Consider the following 12,221-nt stretch of genomic DNA (forward strand, 5'->3'; position numbering starts at 1 on the left):
TCAGAACAACAATAAAGATATGTCACTTAGGAAATCAGCAGCTTGTCCTGATGACCTGGATGAACTCCATGTGCCTGTGTAAACTCCACTCCTTTGGCTCCTGCCTTCTTTCTGGATATTTTTGCAGGGACCCTTTTTGGAGCATTCTCTTCTGTAACTGATGCTCTACATTAGGCTACAGGCAGCGGTAATTATGTTACAATTTGCATTCAAAAAAGCATGTAAGAACATGCCAGGATTCCAAAAGCCTTCAGACAGAATTGTAGTAGATTTTATAGCTGCCTTGTATGGAATATGAATGCAGATTCTGAACTGGTTTTTCTCCACTGGAATTGTTGTATTGTTTTTATGGGTTCAGTTGCTATGTGTATGTAAACACGTTACTGGGAATCAACTTTGGCTCATTATGGGGGGAAAGCAGTAGGCTTGGAGATCCGGAGCCGCCGGAACCTTGTTCCTGCCGAGCTCAGCGAGTTTCGGGAAATTTTCGGGCATGCTTTCCCGACCCCAGGATTCCCGAAACTCGCTCTCTCCGAAACCCATGGTTTCGGAGGTGCTGCTGCTCCGCCTCCGAGCCGGAAAAAAAAAGCGGGGAAGGGAAGGAGGAACGTCACCCCTTCTCGGCTGTTTTTCCCTTACAGCTTCCAGAGAGAAGTATCCACATTGCTCAAGCCGAGCAACGCCACCCGCCTCTTCGGCTGCTGGAAGGAGTTTTTTCCCCTAAACGTTTCCAGAAGATCACATTGCTCAACCCGCATTCTCCCACGTCACGCCTTCCGGCTGCTGGAAGGAGTTTTTCCCCCTTACAGCAGCTTGTGAAGGGATCACATTGCTCAACTCGTATTTCTTCCCTGCCACATGTCAGCCAAGTTTCTTCCTTCTCGCTGCTGGAGGGAGTTTTTCTTACAGCAGCCGAGAAGCGATCACATTGTTCCAACTTCAAAGCATTTCTTCCCCGCCATGCCGCCGCTCTTCTCTCGGCTTTTTCCCCTACAGCAGCCGAAGGATCACATTGTTTCAATCTCGCATTTTCCCCGCCGCTGTTTTCTTTCTCGCTGGAAGGAAAGCCCCCCTACAGCAGCCGAAGGGATCACATTGCTCAACTCGCGTGATTTCTCCCCTGGCCAAGCCGCCAAGCTTCTCTCGGGTTGCTGGAAGCTGAGTTTTTCCTCCTTACAGCAACCGGTGAGAAGCGATCACATTGCTTCAACTCATGCCCCTCCCAAAACGCTCCCCACTTCACCTTGCCGCCCTCCCAAGTCAGGAGTCCTCCTCGCTCCTACCAAAACCTTCCCCTCCGTCCCCCCCCAGGCTCTTCCCACCTACAGTTCGCTGGCAAAAAATCGCTAACCCCATTCACTACGCCACTCCCCGAAGCGTCCTCGAGACGCACATCTAGTTAATAATAATGCCACTTCTCCCTCCCTCCCCCCCCCCTCCCCCCATGCCTCGTAACCACACCTGACCCAGTTTCCCAGCCTCCAAAGTTACGTCGCTGCCACCCGCGTCCTCACCGGAATTTGTGTTCCTTTCCTCACCCTTAAAAGTTTTTCGCAAAAGGAACTAGTCTACAGCGAAGCACGCTGGCTTGGGTGCCGGTACAGAGGTCTCCTCCCTTCCCTTCCATCATCTCATAAAAAAGCAAGGGAGAAGGGCTGTCTCATGGGGCGCAAGGGCATGGGGCGTTAGCGGCTAGGGGCGCGGGAAGTTTTATTGTTTTATTTAATTTTAGAATGGAAAGGGAAAGGGAAGCTCTGCCCGATAATTCCCAGCACTGCTTTCATAGTTCCTAGTTCAAGAAAACCTTTTTTAAAAGTAAAAGAAGCGGATTTTTCTTGAAGCGAACCAGCAAAAGCAGTGCTCGGCGTGCGGGAAAAAAGGCTTCCTTCCCTTCCATTCTAAAGTAAATAAAACAATCGCCCTCCCCGCAATTCCCCGGAGATTAGCCCTCCTGCCTAACTTTTATGAATTTCGGCGAAGCCAGAATGCTGAAGCCGTTGCTCAAGAAAACCGGAGTAAGGAATTTATATGATTACCCTCCTTCCTCACTTCTGCAGTTTTTTCTTGAAGGAACCAGCAAAGCAGCACTTCGGGTGCCGGCAAGAAATTCCTCCTCCACGTCCAAGCGCAAAATAAACAAAACAATCACTTCCCTCCCTAGACTGACAACTTACCTAAAAAATGCTTAAAAAATACAGTGGTCCTAATAATTATCTCCCCTTATCAGAAAAGTGATAAAAACAAGGTCAAATTCTCCCCAACAATTTCTTCTACAACCCCTCTTAATCACCCGCCATATGTTGTAGTCTCTAGCAGCTTCTCACAGGGGAAAGCTTCTAAAAGATCTGTGTAATTTTTCTCCTGAGCGCTATTCATCTGAAAGTATGAGACCTTTCATAGTGAACCACAATGTTTTGATCTCGTTACACTCCACCTTCTCCATTTTTTCTGCCTCACACCTTTTCGCGACAAGGGATTTTTGTTTTCTCAGCTATAACCCTCCAAGCCTGACTTCTCCAGCCACATTTCCCGCGTAGTTCCTTTCATCAACACCGCAAAGCATTTCGTAGGTTCTAGGGTGTGGTAATGCACTGCTGGACCCAGCAGCACCGCGTGGTAGAATCGTTGGTAATAATTCAGCGGACTCACGGCCTTCTGGTCGCATCGCGACTCCCCCACCCACTCCTCATCCCCTATGAGTCAGTCAATGGTCGCGAAATCATTCTGCCCACAGTCACTAGGTGTCTCAGGACAAAGGCGACAATGGGGCCCCTGCTCCCCAGGTGGTGGAGGATTATTTTCAGGGACTCCAGACGCTGATGCTCCTCTCCTCAGACGAGTTATAAAGCCAGGTGAGATCATGCATCAGCCAGTGATGATCTCCAGGTCTCCCCGGTCTCCCCGCCATCTCCCCTACCCACCTCCTTTTACACGCCCACAAGGAAAACCTTCTAATAAAAGGTGCGCGAGAGACCAGCATTAACAGGAGAGAGAGTTGTCAGGGATCACCTAAACTCGGTGTATTGCCTGTTAAGGTTGACGCTCGCCAGATGAAAACCCTCCCTCCGCTGCCCTCGCCTCGCCTATTCTTAGCGACATTTCCATCTACCCTGCAGGGTAATAACTACAAGCTGGTGCTCGAAACCCGGAATCCTCGAATCCTTCCACCCTGCTCACCGTCGCTTGGAAAGCAGGGTCAGCGATGTCCAAGTCCCGCTGGATCGGCGAGCATCCAGGGGACCTACTTCATTTCGTGTATCAGCTTCTGTCCCTTCTGGATCGCTAACCAGATCTAGAGACTCGAAGGCCCTAGGACACCCCTTCGCCAGTCCGGACGGAACACCGGGTGAGTATGGGAGCTTGCAAAAGCAGGGCTTAAGTGACAAGCACATTAATCCAACTCGAAAGCTGCTAGCGAAACGCTGCAGGGTCTCCTCAGAAGAGAGGGGAGCTTCGCTAAATTGGTTGAGGAGATTTGAAGCTCACCGTCCATGGTACCCAGTGAAGGGGGACACATTGGAATCTTAAGCGACTGGAAAACATCGGGCGACCCCTTTCGGCGACTTCTATTGTGAGCACAGAGAGCTACAGCCTGTCACTGCTACTGGGACTTGGAGACAATGTTATGTCGCCATCAGCCTGCAGACTCCACGGCTCCTTTGCTGTAGGCCAGCCCTCCTTCAGACATCTTTCAATCTTCAATTTCAACCCCGGAATTTTCTCTATCCACTAAATTGGACGCCTTCGTCCCTCCTTCTGCCCCCCTTGCTCCTCCTCGCCTATTTCACCTCCGCTGCTCAGCCGCCTCTCTTTTTGTTCCGGCATTTCATTTTTCCGGGCGTCATCGCGACTCCTCCAGCTACGCCATCGTAATGGCGCTGGTTTTCAAAACCGCTCAGAGCCGTGATTAGCCACGACATCTGCAAAGAAAGAAACCCTGGACGGAAGACGCATGCCGCATAGTTTCTCGCGATTGTGCCCCGGCCCATTTCATTTCACAGATACCGGTGAGGGGAGGATGGCATTGTTCGGGCGGGTTGTCAGGCACCGCCTCTTAAGCTATAAATATCCCTCACTGAGTCTGTGCCACAAGGGACGAGGGAATCACTAGCTCCCACGCCAGAGGCATGCTGGAGGCACCGCTGTGAATCACTTTCTAATGGTTCCGGACGACTGAAAACTTCACCTTCCGTGATGCTCCTGGAGCCCTGCACAATTTGTATTCTGGGAAAGCGAAGTTCCGCCAAAGCAGTGCTTCAACAGGGCAGTGCCACCTCTGCGCGAAGCTTCTACACCGGGCCATGCAGTTTAATGGCTTCATGCCTCACCAACCCTAACGATCAGATATGAAACCTTCTCGCCTTGAGGCCACCCCCCACGGTCGCTTCTGGAGGCGCTTGCTGGCGCGACAAGGTTCTAATGCCGGCCAGCCAACCCTGAGTTTCTCCACCATCCTCCCGCAAAACCCTGCGAGCTCCTATGCCGAAGGCTTGGTGAACAGGCTCCAGGAAGTTCTCAAAGGCAGGTGGTTGACAACGAGGGAGGCCCAGGGCGAACCTTCCTCCCGCTAAAGAGAACGGGCTCTCCGCTGAGTGCCGCCGCGAAAGTGTCAACAGGCTTAGGTGGAACCCCTGAACTGGCCGACATAAAGCTCAAAGCTTGCCGGGACATCGGGTTCTTTCGCCCATCAAGCCAGCTCTCTAGCTACAGCTCCTCGCCACAGTTCTGAGACAGCCCGCCAGACGAAGTGTTTCAATTCGTAAATGCCAGGTATCTCCGGGAAGGGACTCTCGACTGCCTCGGGCGGGGCCTTACAGCTCAGAAAGGAGGGGGGGTCCCCAGAGGGCGGCTTAAGACTTCAGGGAGGTCTCCAAGACCGTGTTCCTAAAAGCCTGCTGGGAAGGCCCGCGACCCGGTGATCTCCCCCAGCCCGGAACCAAGGTCTTCGTGATCTCAAACCTCTTTCCGGAGTCTCTGACGATCTTCGCTGCTCCAGCTCAGTATAAGATCCATCCCCACGGAAAATCGCCATTAGGTCTGCCAAAAGCTTCTGCCGTAACAGGGATTGTTCATCATCCAGGGGTCATCGACTCCACGCATCTTCAGGGAGCCATATCCACATCCAGGTGGTGTGGGACAAACATCCCGCAGGAATCCAAGTTCATCCGATCATCCGCGTTCCCTATGCTTTCACTCGAGTCTTATCGCCCAGCTAATCTAAATCTCGCTGCTTCGGTTCCCCCCCCGCCTGCCTTCGCTCTAACCCTTCTATTTCCAAAGCTCATGCCCGCCAGTGCCACAGAGGGCATTTCAAATTCTGCAGCCAATAATCACTGAACGCGCAGCTGTAAGGATCAAATCAGATCTCAGAGCTCTCTGAGCCTGTGCAAGCCCTAAGCTCGCTTCCCAGTGGTGCCTGCCAGTACTTCAGGGAAAGCAGGATCACAGCCTGCAAAGGAATCGCCTCTAAAAGATCCAGGAGAAAGACCTCAAATCAGAGGAGCGCAATCCTCCCTATTACTTACCGCCTATATATATTTGTATGTCTTACCCCTTCAAGAGACCCCTAAAATTTTCCTTCATCGTAGTGATCAACCACGTTTCCAAAGCTGCCTGCCTAAATTAAAGTTTCTCTCCTTTTGATTATGTGTGCCAATGCCTTGAAAGGCTTCGGGCACCCATTGCTGTATCAACCTTTAAACAGTAATTTATCGCGTTCTATAGAGGCCGATAACCGTCAGCCGCCTCCATTCCCTTTAGTTTAAACCCTCAAACTTTTCTTCAAACCTTTCCTTTTGCAAACCTCTTTTTTCATCCATTCGGCGTCTACACTGCCACATTGGCGCATGCAGTTACATATGAAGCCAAAATCATTTTCATGCTCCTGACATTCTCTGCTGAGCCCTGGCTAGCTGGGTCACAGTGCCAAGGGGGTCTCTTCACCTATCTTACTGTAGCCAGCTCACCGCCAAAGTCTCCTTTACAGGAGGAAGGTAGCTGATCAAACCCTTCCCCGCTCTTCTTTTTCTTTCTTCGGGTAATCTCCTTTCTCATGGGCTTACTTTTGCCCCACCCTCTGCGGTAGATTCGATCTGGACAAAAGGTTTTTCTTTGCAAACCCTCTGTCGTCGTGATCAAACCTTCAGTTTTCCAGGAACTTTCGTTGCTTTTGCATCTTTCTAAATCTTTCCTGCCGCGGTTTCACGAGCATGTGACTGGTACTGCGAATTGCTTGCTGCCGACCTGACCCTCCTTAAGCTCGGCACTGGGCTGCTCGTACTTTGCGAGCCGTGCGATCGTTATCGAACGGGCCAACTCGGCACCAAGGAAAGCTTCAATAAAACAAACGCAGCGTATAGTTCTATTTAACTCAACTGTCTCATCCAGCAGACCATATCCAAAGTACTCTTTCGCCTTCAATGCGCCCGTTCGCCCACCTGAAGCCTGGCTTTCCACGGTCATCTTTGGTGCAGAACTAACTCAGCCAGCACGAAAACCCCTGGGAAAAGCGCTGCCGCTTGGTTTTTTCTCCGCTAGCTACAGGAGTCCAGAAGCTCGCCGCCGCGCCAGCCCTTATCCGGAGATGGAGCTGGGCCTCCTGAGGATCCGGACCGTCAGCTCTGTTGCCGAGAGTCCATCAATTCCCCAGCCAGCTGATGGCGGACCCTGGAACCGTAGCACCCGGCCTCTTCCAATGGTTCCGGAAATCCAGGGGAATGGCAGCCACCAGCTGCGTCTAAAGGTTGACGCTTTCGTGTGTCGCTACCCTCACCCGCTTATTCTCCTCTTCGCCTCTTACGGAAACTTCAAATGCGCCGGAACACCCTCGATAGGTTAACCTTGAACTTCCGCATAATGAGCAAACACGCCTTCTCTGCCAACTCCATGTCGGATATCACTGAACCTGCAATGCTAAAGACTATCAGTAGCTCTCCCACGCCTTTGAGGGTGAAACCCATGGACTCTAACGCCATCGCTTCAGTAGCTTTGGTAGTCAAACGCAAGAGATACGGCATTGACAATTATGCAACCATCGGTTGCCTTCACTCCATAATATTCCAGGAAGTAACGTTTTAGCTATGTTTATTATTTTCATTTATAGCATGCCTTTCATTCACATGCATGTCTTGTATATATTGCCGTACAACGTACGTTCACGCTCCTTCGTTCTCAAGTCCGGCTGAGCCGACCACCTGTATGGAATTCATTGTTGGAGTACTAAGGACTAATTGATTATTGAAATTTACGCCCACTTTAGAAGGGCATATCGTGATTTGCTGTTGTTGCATCACCAAGGTTGTGAAACGGCACGTATTAATATGTGTTGCTTTAATAACCTCTCCTGATAATTCCCAGATTGATTCATAAGTGAAGAGGCCAATGCCGTATTGCACCCGGAAGTTGTATGCCATGATGTTTCAAGTTTGCCCCACCGGTGGTCCAGCCCTCCTGGAGCTACTGTCGGGAGTAATGGTTAGAGATGCCATTGTACAGCTCTGTACGGCTTCTAATTGTATACCTCATTATCCCTAGGATCTTTGTTTCGCGTTCAATGCATATCTAATATTGCCTGTGCACCTATGTAAGCAGCCCTCTACTTTCCTTACCTGTAGCGAACTGTTCTATCGTTGCACAAGCAGTTCTCGGTCAGTTTGACCAAGCGGAGGGGATTGCCGCCCTTAAATCACCCCCCTAGCATTTTCGGCCTTCCTTCTAAAGCGTAAGGATGAGATAGGTACGCAAATCGCTGACCCTGTTGACTGCCATTCCAGTAGTAGAAACGTTGCCGCCAAATACCTACTTTATCCGCCGGCCTTCTGGTCGCACTGCACTCTCAAATTCTCATCCCCTATATGAGTCAACAATGGTCATGAACTATCTGGGTTTCACAGTCACTAGGTGCCTCAGACACAGGGACAATGGGCCCCTGCCCAGGTATGAATGAGTTCAGACCCAGGCATTTTATGCTCCTCTCCACGGGAGTAGCAGCCAGGTGAGATCATTCGCCACCCGCTTGCCTCCAGGTTCCCTGTCTCCCTGGCTCATCTCCCGCCCCGCCTCCCTCCCCGGCAGTCCACAGGAAACCCTAACAAAAGGTCGAAATGGACCAACACAGGGGAGAGCTGTCAGGATCCCCCAGATCTACGAAATCCCTGCTGCTTACGCCCCGCCAGAGGAAATTCCTTCCTCCCAGCATCTTCCTATTCCCTTAGCAGCCACCCCTGTGGTGGGTTAACTACATAGGGGTTCACTTTCTGGACTAGAGCCTTGTATTTGCAGCTTTCTTTTCTCACAGGCAGACACAAATACATGCCTATGGGGCCAGGGATCACTTCAGGAGAGGAAAGGTGAAAAGGCACGGGAAGGTTAATGCAGTTTCCCTGAGCCGATTATCCCAGCAGGCCGCTCCAGGGGCCTCCCGACAAACAAATAATAAACAATGATGGGATCCCTAAGTGCTCAGATGGTGGTAACATTAACCATAGTTAGTTTAATCCAAGGCAATATGCGGTGACCCCCCACTGCTACTTCTGGAAGCAGAAGCAAAGGAAGAAGAAGAGGGAGGAGGAGGAGGAGGCAGGAGAGAGCAGGGTTTGGATTTATATCCCCTTTCCCAAGCCTTTTGCAGGAGACTCAAGGGAGGCTTGCAATCTCCTTGCCTTCCCCTCACAACTAAACACCCTGTGAGGTGGGCGAGGCCTCAGGAGAACCTCAGAAGCACCTCGTGACCTTCAGCCCAAGGTCACCAGCTGGCGCAGTGTTGGAGCAGCTGCAAGCCTAACCTCGAATTCCCCCCAGATAAGCTTCCCACAGCCTCAGGGCCGGCAGAGCGGGAATCAAACCCAGCCCTCCACGGTCAGAGTGCACCTGCTCTTAGCCACTCACCTTCCTGCTGCTCCTGTGTGGGCCAGCAAGTAACTGTCACTTTACTGCCTTGCGCTGTTCTGGGCCGTGTGTCTGCGGGGTCTGGTGCGTGCTGTTCCCCTTGTTTGGGTCTGTCTCTCAATAGCTGGGATGGCACCCTCAGAGGTGCTTGGTGGTGTCATCTCCAGGAAAGCCTGCCTCCTGCAAGTGTTGTGTGTGTTCTGGCCTGTGTGCTGTGCCTGCGAGATTCTTTGCCTCTACATTTTGCACACTCCATTGCTGCCAATGAGGAATTTCTGAGGGTTCCTGCAGGGGGTGCATTTTTTTAGGTGTATACTCGGCACCAAAACTTCAGGTGTGTCATCAGGAGACTGTCCCCGATGATGCGGTAGCCACTTCATTTAAGCTCCCATTGTAAAACGTACTGGAGGATGTGGGCCACACCCCTTTCGAAGTCCATAGCTTCGGCCCCGATGATCCAAATTGCATCAGACTTGGGGTACTGGCCGTAGGACAATTCTTTTGTTGATACCCTGAAATTCTGTGCCTGGCGCCATTAGCTTCAAAAAATGCTTGTGCTTTGCTGTTTACTCATTCCACCAAGCTTCATGTCTAGCAGCTGTCACCCGATAAAACACGACTTTTAAACTAGTTAGCGGCACTAAATTTCAGGAACGTCATCCAGGCGATGATACCCACCAAGCGTTTTCGGTGCAGTTTGATTCAGGGGAGTTAAAGTTATGGACCCTAAAAGGGGTTGGCCCATTCCATTATTGTTCTACCGGGTGCTAAGTATATGTTTTCGCTACCACTTTGAAAGTCCACATGGCCTCGATGGATCCTTTCAAACTGTACTAAACTAGGGGGGGTGTTATCAGGACAGTCCCCTGATGATAGTTCCTGAAGACTGTTGCGCGCTCGATATGTTCTAAAAAATAAAAAGCTCTCTGCAGGCACTCCCCAGAAATTCTCCTCATTGACAGCAATACAGAAGTCACTAAAGAACAAAGTTAATCTTGGTCACTTTTCTGGGGGGTGCCTGCCAATAGGTGACATATTAGAAATATTAATAGAGTTTCAACAGTGTCATCCAAGACAGCCCTTATGGTACCCCAAGTTTAGTGAAGTTTGGTTCAGGGGCCAAAGTTATGGACCCTCCCACATTCTATATTAACTCCCATTAGAGCAATGGGGATGGAGCACCCCTTTGAGGGGTCCATAACTTTGGCCCCCTTATCCAAACTGCATCAAACTTCTGGGGGTAGCATAAGGCCAGTCTCCCTGATGATACCCCGGAAATTTTAAGCTTTGGTGCCAATATGTCTAAAAATGCGCCCCTGCAGGTATGGAAACGTGGAAAAACACCCCAAAATAATAAAACACCCCTAAATTCTGGCAGATTTTCTCCCAGCTGTGACGCCTCCTCCAGTCCGAACTCTGCGGAGTTCGGAATTCAACGCATCCGAACCAATGATCCTGAATCTGGGCCGAATCCTGAATTGAACTAATCTGGCTGGTATTGACCAACCCTAGAAAGCAGCACCAAAACATGCAAAATAAAGAGGCTCAACCTAAAATCAAGGGGAATCCCCCGGCCCCCATCTGTGCCAATTTCAAACTAACTAACACTAATCTAGCCTGAGGTCTAATTTGCATATTACAAAGCTTTAATGTCCCCCATGCATCTTTTGGATACAGCCATTTCTGCCACACTAACCTCTCCCAACCCTGGCCCCCTGATCCCAATCTGTTCTCAGTTCTTACAGGATGCACTCTCCCTGCACCAGCCGCTGCACCACACAGCCTGGAAAACCCACAACTTAACTTGTGGTGCGACCTGGCTTGTTACCAATTGAAACAAAGAAGGACATTCCTTTTGTCTTTGGGGTTGGCTAGCTTTCTGTGGTCAATTGCATTAGTTCCTCACTCTTTGACCTGGCCTCTCAGATCATGTAACTTGAGTCATTCTTGCTTTTGTTCTGCTCATTAGCAAGCTTCTTTCATTTACAGTACTCTGCTCCTAATGAGTTCTAAAATTTCTCCAACCCAGAATCTTTTCCATTAAGTGTGGCATGAATGCAAAGTAAAGTTCAGGTAGAGAGCTAAAAAACAGTCCAGTTCTTATATCTTCCTCTAGCACTTTACCAGGCAATTGCAAACTTGTCAATTAAATTTAACAAGTTTTCTACATGGGCTTCTGTATTGCTATTTCCCTGAAGCCCGATGGAGAAAAAGTTCTCTAAACATTGTTAATGACCCTGCCAAGGCAATCTTTCTTCACCAAATACTTTTGCATAGGGCATTAATAATCACCCCTTTCACCGGCTTCTTTTTTCCTTTTATATAGACCAATTGGGAATTAGCCAGTGCACCAATAATTAAATTTTGTGCTTTCCCATTTGCATTTCCTTCTCATGATATTTTCTGGACCACAAAGGTCACGGAGCAATGAGGAAACATTAGCTCTTTCCTCTTTCAGCTGAGGCTCAGTTCCAAAAGCCGCATGATTAAAATTATCGCCAAGCTTTAGACACTTCCTCATGGATGGCTTTTCCTTTCTCTATGCCATACTTGCATCCCAAAATATGGAAGGGGAGGGACTCTCTGCACCTAGAGCTTGGAAATAGTAGGTGTTAGGCAGATGCCCTCTCACCTTTTCCTTGCTAGCAGCGGGCTGCAAAGCCCATTCGAAGCTACTCAAGTAAGAGAAAAAAGGTGGAAACAAATAGAAAAAAAATCCATTTTAACTTTTAAAATTCACTCTGGGGCACCACATGACCCTGTTAGAGTGTAATGGTTAAATAGCAAAGCTTGCCCAGTCATGGAAGAGTGATATTGGAGTGCACTCCGGCAGTTTTTTATCCTGCCTTTATGCTACTGTGAAAGCTGTTTGAGTGCTCTGAGTGTCAAAAGGGGAAAAAGTTTCCATAAATGGGGTCAATAGCAAGGATATGGTTCCTTCCGCGACATGGCAGAATAATGCACTTTTCAATCCACTTTCAATGCACTTTGCAGCTTGGTTTTACTGTTCGAACAGCAAAAACCACTTGCAAACAATTATTGCAAATGGATTTTGAAAGTCGCGTTATTCGTATACATGGAAGGGGCCACTCATAGAAGTAGTGGTTCCCAACACATGGTTCCCATAATCAGTGGTTTCCTGACACCCACTTGCTTCTTCCCAAAATACCCATATTCCCCAAAGCAAAGACTATCCTTCACCTCACTGGCCCAGGAGGTACTTCAGAAGACCCCAGGAAAGATCACTACTGGGTCTATTGGGAGCACCTTCATGTAAATAGCTGCCCCTATCATATGAGGATGCTTGACTTGGAATTTCCCAACACTTTACAATT

This window comes from Sphaerodactylus townsendi, linkage group LG05 (assembly GCF_021028975.2).
Source record: "Sphaerodactylus townsendi isolate TG3544 linkage group LG05, MPM_Stown_v2.3, whole genome shotgun sequence".
In the NCBI taxonomy this organism is placed as follows: Eukaryota; Metazoa; Chordata; class Lepidosauria; order Squamata; family Sphaerodactylidae; genus Sphaerodactylus; species Sphaerodactylus townsendi.